This window comes from Procambarus clarkii, chromosome 63 (assembly GCF_040958095.1).
Source record: "Procambarus clarkii isolate CNS0578487 chromosome 63, FALCON_Pclarkii_2.0, whole genome shotgun sequence".
NCBI lineage: Eukaryota > Metazoa > Arthropoda > Malacostraca > Decapoda > Cambaridae > Procambarus > Procambarus clarkii.
This window is the reverse complement of record NC_091212.1, coordinates 2,282,172-2,288,171: the sequence shown is the minus strand read 5'-3', so window position 1 is coordinate 2,288,171 and position 6,000 is coordinate 2,282,172.

The window sequence follows — 6,000 nt, the reverse complement described above, 5'->3', positions numbered from 1 at the left end:
CATGGTTGGGAAGGTCATTCCACATTCTAGGTCCCTTGATACTTTGACCTCCATCATTTAGATTCTACTCCTGACAATTTCTCCCTCCATAGGCACCTTGTTGATTCAGTAGATGCCTCTGTTACTTTTAACCCCACCCATCTCGGTACGCATGTTGTTGCTGCTTCTTCTCGGGATGCAGCTGTCCACTTGGCGACTTTGTCCTGCAGTGAGGTGACTCCCCCCTGTTGGGGTCTCCAAGAATGCTCAGTTAAGTGCCAGTGTTGGCACTGTTCTCCTCCCACACCATGTTGCAACCGGTATTAGGAACCTCAAGGACTGCCACGAGGATATTAAACATGTCCTCGAGGCCCAAGGCCATTCTGTTCTCCAGGTTTACACGTTCACGACCCCCTCGTGTCTGTCGCCATCTGTCCCTTCGGCTTGTGAAAATTACCTTTGATGGTTGGACACTTCCGCCCTCTGTTATTCTTGCTGGTGCCAGATACTCCATTCAGGAGTACATACCCTCTTCTCGGCTTTGTAATAAGTGCTGAAAGTTCGGACATGGTGCCCTCAAATGCTCCAGTATTCTCTCTCTCTCTGCCCTATGTGTGGGAACGAAGGTCACTCTAAGTCAGAGTGCATTTCTCCCCAGGCTCGCGGCCTCAATTGCGGTGATGCCCACCCTACCTTCTCTCGCGCGTGTATCCATTACAAACTTGAGGCAGCCGTCCTCAACATGAAGCACTGGGAACGTTTGTCATTTCCTGAGGTGAGGCGCCAAGTTCACCATCCCCCTCCTCCACCTTTCGCTGGGGTTTCTTACGCTCACGTGTTGCGCTCTTCCTCTCCTCGTCCTTCCCACCTTCCTCAGTCTCAACAGTTTCCAGGCCTTAGACCCAGATATGCCCACCGCCTGCTCCCCTGTTCCTTTACATTCTGACCCGAAGGTCCCCCCTCCTGGTTCTCTGTCTGGGGTTCCCCTTCTTTCTACCCAGTTTGCCATGTCTCCTGTGTCTTCTTTCTCATCTCCCTTTGAGCCTCCTTCCCATCCTTCTCCTCTGTCTCTTAGCACTCCATGCTGCCTGTCTGTGCGAGCTGATATCCATCCTTCTCCTAGCGATCATCGTGTTGTTCGCTTTCGTTCTTCTTCTGTTTAGACGTTTGAGTCTGTTGCCCAGTACGTTGCTGCTGGAACACCTGCTTCTCTGAGTCAGAAGCAAAAGCCTGGCTTATCTCCTTCCTCCTCCCCGACTGGTAAGAAAGCTTCACTTTCATCCTCGCCCCCTACCTCTGACTCTATCGCTCCACCCTCCCATTTCGGTGGTCGAGCCCCCTGTTCCTGCTTTGGAGGTTTCTTTGGCCCCTGCTACCCTCTCGGTTCCTGCCCTTGCTGAGGTGTGCTTCCCGGTTTCTGCCCCTCCTGCTGTCCTTGACAGTCCCTCTCGGTTGCCTCCTCCTCTGGACCCTGCTCATCTGCCTCTGGTCTGTCCTCCCACTCCCTTCCCTCCATCTTTACTCAGTTTACCCATGCTCACTATCCCTGACTTCGCTGACCCTGATCCTGATCCTGCACTTCTTTGACATGCTGTGTTCCTTTTTAACCTTTGTTTCTTCATTGTTCTCTGTTCCTGTCCTTTCTCTTTTTGTCGATGTCTATTCTTCAATGGAATATTCATGGATATTACGCCAATTTTCATGAATTCCAACTTTTGATTTCACAGTTTTCACTCCTTTGTGTCCGTCTCCAGGAGCCGATGCTTGGTGCTCATCCTGGTCGCTTCCGTGATTATTCCTTTCTCTCCCCCTGCCCCCCCCCCTTCAGAGTTTGCTGGGGCCAATAACTTTTCTGCTTTTGATTCGTTCTGATGTTCCCTTCATCTCCTTACTTTTTCCATCACCTCTCCAATGTTCTGCTGCCCGTGACTTTGTGCGTAAATGGTACACAGTTTGTTCCATTTATCTCCCCCCAAATGTGCTCCTTTCTCTTCCCGATCTTAAACACCTAGTGGACTCCTTGCCAGACTCTGTGCTCCTGCTGGGTGATTTCAGTTGTCGACATACCCTCTGGGGTGATGTTCTGACAAACACCCGGGGTCGCCTTCTCGAACCGCTCATCCTCTCTTCTTCCCTGTCTCTGAGGAATTCTGATGAGCCCACTCATTTGGACTCTTGGACTGCACCCTTTCCTGTCTTGATTTTTTCTTTGCTTGTTGTCTCTGTACTTGAATTTCACATGGCAGGTTCTTGATGACTTCCATGGCAGTGACCATTTCCCCATCCTTGTTACCTTTTTTCTTTTCACCCTGCCCTCTCCTTCCCTAGGTGGCGGTTTGCCGAGGCTGACTGGCATCAATTTACCCTCTGCTACTCTCTCCGACCTCTCCATTTTGCTTCTCCCTCGCTCCCTCGTCCTTTTTCATGACACCATCTCCATTGCTGCCCTCCACTCTTTTCCTCGCTCTACCTCTCAGGAAACATGGAAGTGCGTTCCCTGGTGGAATGTGGACTGTGCTTGGGCTGTCTGCTATAAGCGTGCAGCCTGGAAGAGACACCACCGCCGGCAGATGGCTGATTTTTGTCTTTTGTTTCAGAAGGCCAGTTCAGTGGTCCGTAGGACTATCTGTACAGGTAAACGTGAGTGTTGGAGGTTTTATGTTTCCACTATTACGTCCGAAAATACTCTGCCGCAGATCTGGAGGGGTATCCGCAAGATAGTCGGTAAGTTTGCTTCTGATGTCTCGCCGGTCCTCCACCTCCGTGGTACTCTTGTGGTGGACCCGTTGCACGTTGCACGTTGCGACCGAACTGGGTTCCCACTTTTCGTCTGTTAGCTCTGGTTCTCATCTTCCTTAATCTTTCCTTCTTCGTAAGCCTGTTCTTGAATCTCGTCCTTTAGATTTCTGCACTCATCTCAGCCTTCCCTATAACGATCCCTTCTCTCTGAACTTAAGTCTGCCCGGTCCCTCTGTGGTTCTATGGCAGTGGGTTCCGATGGCATTCATTATGAGATGCTTCACCATCTCCCTCTGTGCATGTCTCGGTATTTACCGAGTCTGTATAATCGGGTCTGAGAGTCGTCTTCAGTACCTGAGGACTGGCTTGATGCTGTTGTCCTCCCCGTCCTCCTTGTTATGTTTCCAGGGTCTCTCGGGACATTCCCTAAGGACTTCCACCCTATTGCCCTCATGAGTTGTCTGCAAACTCTTTTGAACGTATGGTTAACGTTTGTCTGATGTGGTTTTTAGAACACTCACCACCTCTCCCCTTCTTAATTTGGTTTTCGCAAGTGCCGCAGCACAACATGTCCTGGCAAACTTAGAGGTCTATATTTGTACTGTTTTTGCTGCGAAGACCTCTGTTGTTGCCGTCTTCTTTGACTTGGGAAAGGCTTACGGCACCACCTGGAGATATCATATTCTGTCACAACTTCATTCATCTTGCCTTCGTGGTAATCTCCCTCTCTTCCTCCAAAGCTTTATCTCTCGTTTCTTTCGAGTTAGGCTTATTGCCACTCTCTCTGCCCCTTTTAGGCAATATGAGGGTGTACCCCAGGGTAGTGTTCTGAGCACTACTCTTTTTCTAGTTGCACTCAATGGTCTTATTTCCTCCCTTCTGGCGTCTTCTTCGCTCTCTATGTCGACGATCTTGCCCTTTCCTGTCGGGATGATGATTCGCCTCTCCTTCAACGGTGGCTTCAACTTGCGATTGATGCCATGTCATCTTGGGCCACTTATCATGGCTTCAAGTTCTCTATGTCTAAGACTTATGCTATGACTTTTACTCAGAAGCATGTCGTTCTTTGTCCCTCTTTCGCTTTATGGTCATCTCCTTGTGTTCAGGTAGTCCGCTAAGCTTTTGGGGTTAATCTTTGACACTCGTTTGTCTTGGTCGCCTCATATCTCTTACCTCCAAGTTGAATGCTCCAAGACCCTTACCATCCTTAAGGTTTTGTCCCATACTTCTTGGGGAGCTGATAGCCGCACACTCCTCTCTTTACATTCGTCTCTCGTCCTGTCTAAACTCGATTATGGTTGCCCTGCTTACTCGTCTCCTACTCTTCATCGTCGTGATGCTTTGCACCGTACTGGGTTGCGCCTCAGCTCTGGTGCCTTTCGTTCGACTCCCGCCCTCAGCTTGTATGTTGATACTGCCTTCCTATCTTTCCAGGATCGCCGTGATCGCTACTGTCTTTGATATCTTGCGCGGTCCTTGCAACATCCATCCTCTCGCCTCTTGTCATGCTTTGACTTTTACCCCTCCTGTAGTTCCTGTTCTTCATCACCACCTCCCTCTTTTTCGTCTCGTCTTTATTTAGATTTCACGTGGTGGATTCTTCGTGACCTCCATAACAGTGACCATTTCCCCATCCTTGTCACCGTTTTCTCTTTTCACCCTTCTCTCTCCTCCCCTAGGTGGCAGTTTGTCAAGGCTGACTGGAATCTATTCACTCTACATGCTACTCTTTCTGACCTCTCCTATCTGCCTCATCGTCGAGCCCTACTCCTTTTTTCATCACACTATATTAGACGCTGCCCTCCACTCTATTCCTTGCTCTACCTTCAGGGACATGCGGAAATGCGTTCCCAGGTGGAATGCTGGGTGTTTCGACTGTCCTCTGTAAGAGTGCAGCCTGGAAGAAAGACAGATGCAGACAGACGGCTGTTTTCTTTTGTTTTATAAGGTGACTGCGGTCCGTACGGTTAAACGTGAGAGTTGGAAATCTTTTGTCTCCACCATTACGTCTGATATTCTTCTGCCCCAGATCTGGAAGAAAATCCATAAGATTGCGGGTAAGTTTGTTCCAGATGTCTCACCAGTCCTTCACTTCCATGGTTCTATTGTGGCGGATCCTGTGTCAGTCGCCACCGAACTGTGTTCCCCTTTTTCAACTGGTGGCTCTAGTTCTAGTCTTCCTCCATCTTTCCTTATTCGTAAGCACCTTCATGAATCTTGTCCTATAGATTTTCGCACGCATCTCCAATTTCTCTATAATGATCTCTCTCCGAACACCAGTCTACCCTGACTCTCTGTGGTTCTATGGCAGAGGGCTCAGAAAGCGAAACATCTCCTAATGAATTTCACCTCTCTCAATGCATGGTTTCAGTATATACTGAATCTGTTTAACCATATCTGGCAGTCATCATCTGTCCCTGAGGACTGGCTTCAGGTGGTGGTTTTTCCTATTCAGAAACCAGGGTCTCCAGGGACAGCTGCTAAAGACATCTGCCCCATTGCCCTCACGAGTTGCGTCTGCAAACTCTTTGAACGTATGTTCAATGTCCTTATGATGTTGTTCTTAGAACACTATCGCCACCACTTACCTTCTCAATTTGGCTTTTACAAGTGTCATGACTGATGTCTTGGTGAACATGGTCTATATGTGTACTGCTTTTGCTGCAAAGACCTCTGTTGTTGCTGTCCTTTTTTTGACCTGAAAAAGGCATATGACACCACCTGGAGATATCATATTTTGTCCCAACTCCATTCGTAGTAATCTCCTCCTCTTCCTACGAAGCTTCCGCTCTAATCGTTCCTTTAGTGATAGTTTGTACCATTCTGCCTTTTTACGGCAATATGAAGGTGTACCTCACAGTAGTGTTCTGAGCACTTACTAATTTTCTGGTTGCCCTCAGTGGTCTTCTTTACTCCCTTCCCTCTGGAATCTTATCAGCTCTCTATGTTGACAATCTTACCCATTGCTGTCAAGGTGATGACTTGCCTTTCCTTCAATGGCGACTTCAACTTGCGATTGATGCCGTGTCATCCTGGGACACCAATCATGGCATCAAGTTCTCTACAACTAAAACTTTTGCGATGACTTTTACTCGGAAGTAGGTCGCTCTTCATCCCCCTTTGTCGCTTTATGGTAATCCCCTTTTGTGCAAAGATTTTGCTAAACTTATGGAGTTAATCTTTGACACTCATTTGTTTTGGTCTCCCCATATCTCTAACCTCTGAGTTGGATGCTCTAAGGTCCTTAACTTACTTAAGGTAAGTTATACTTCCTTGGGAGCT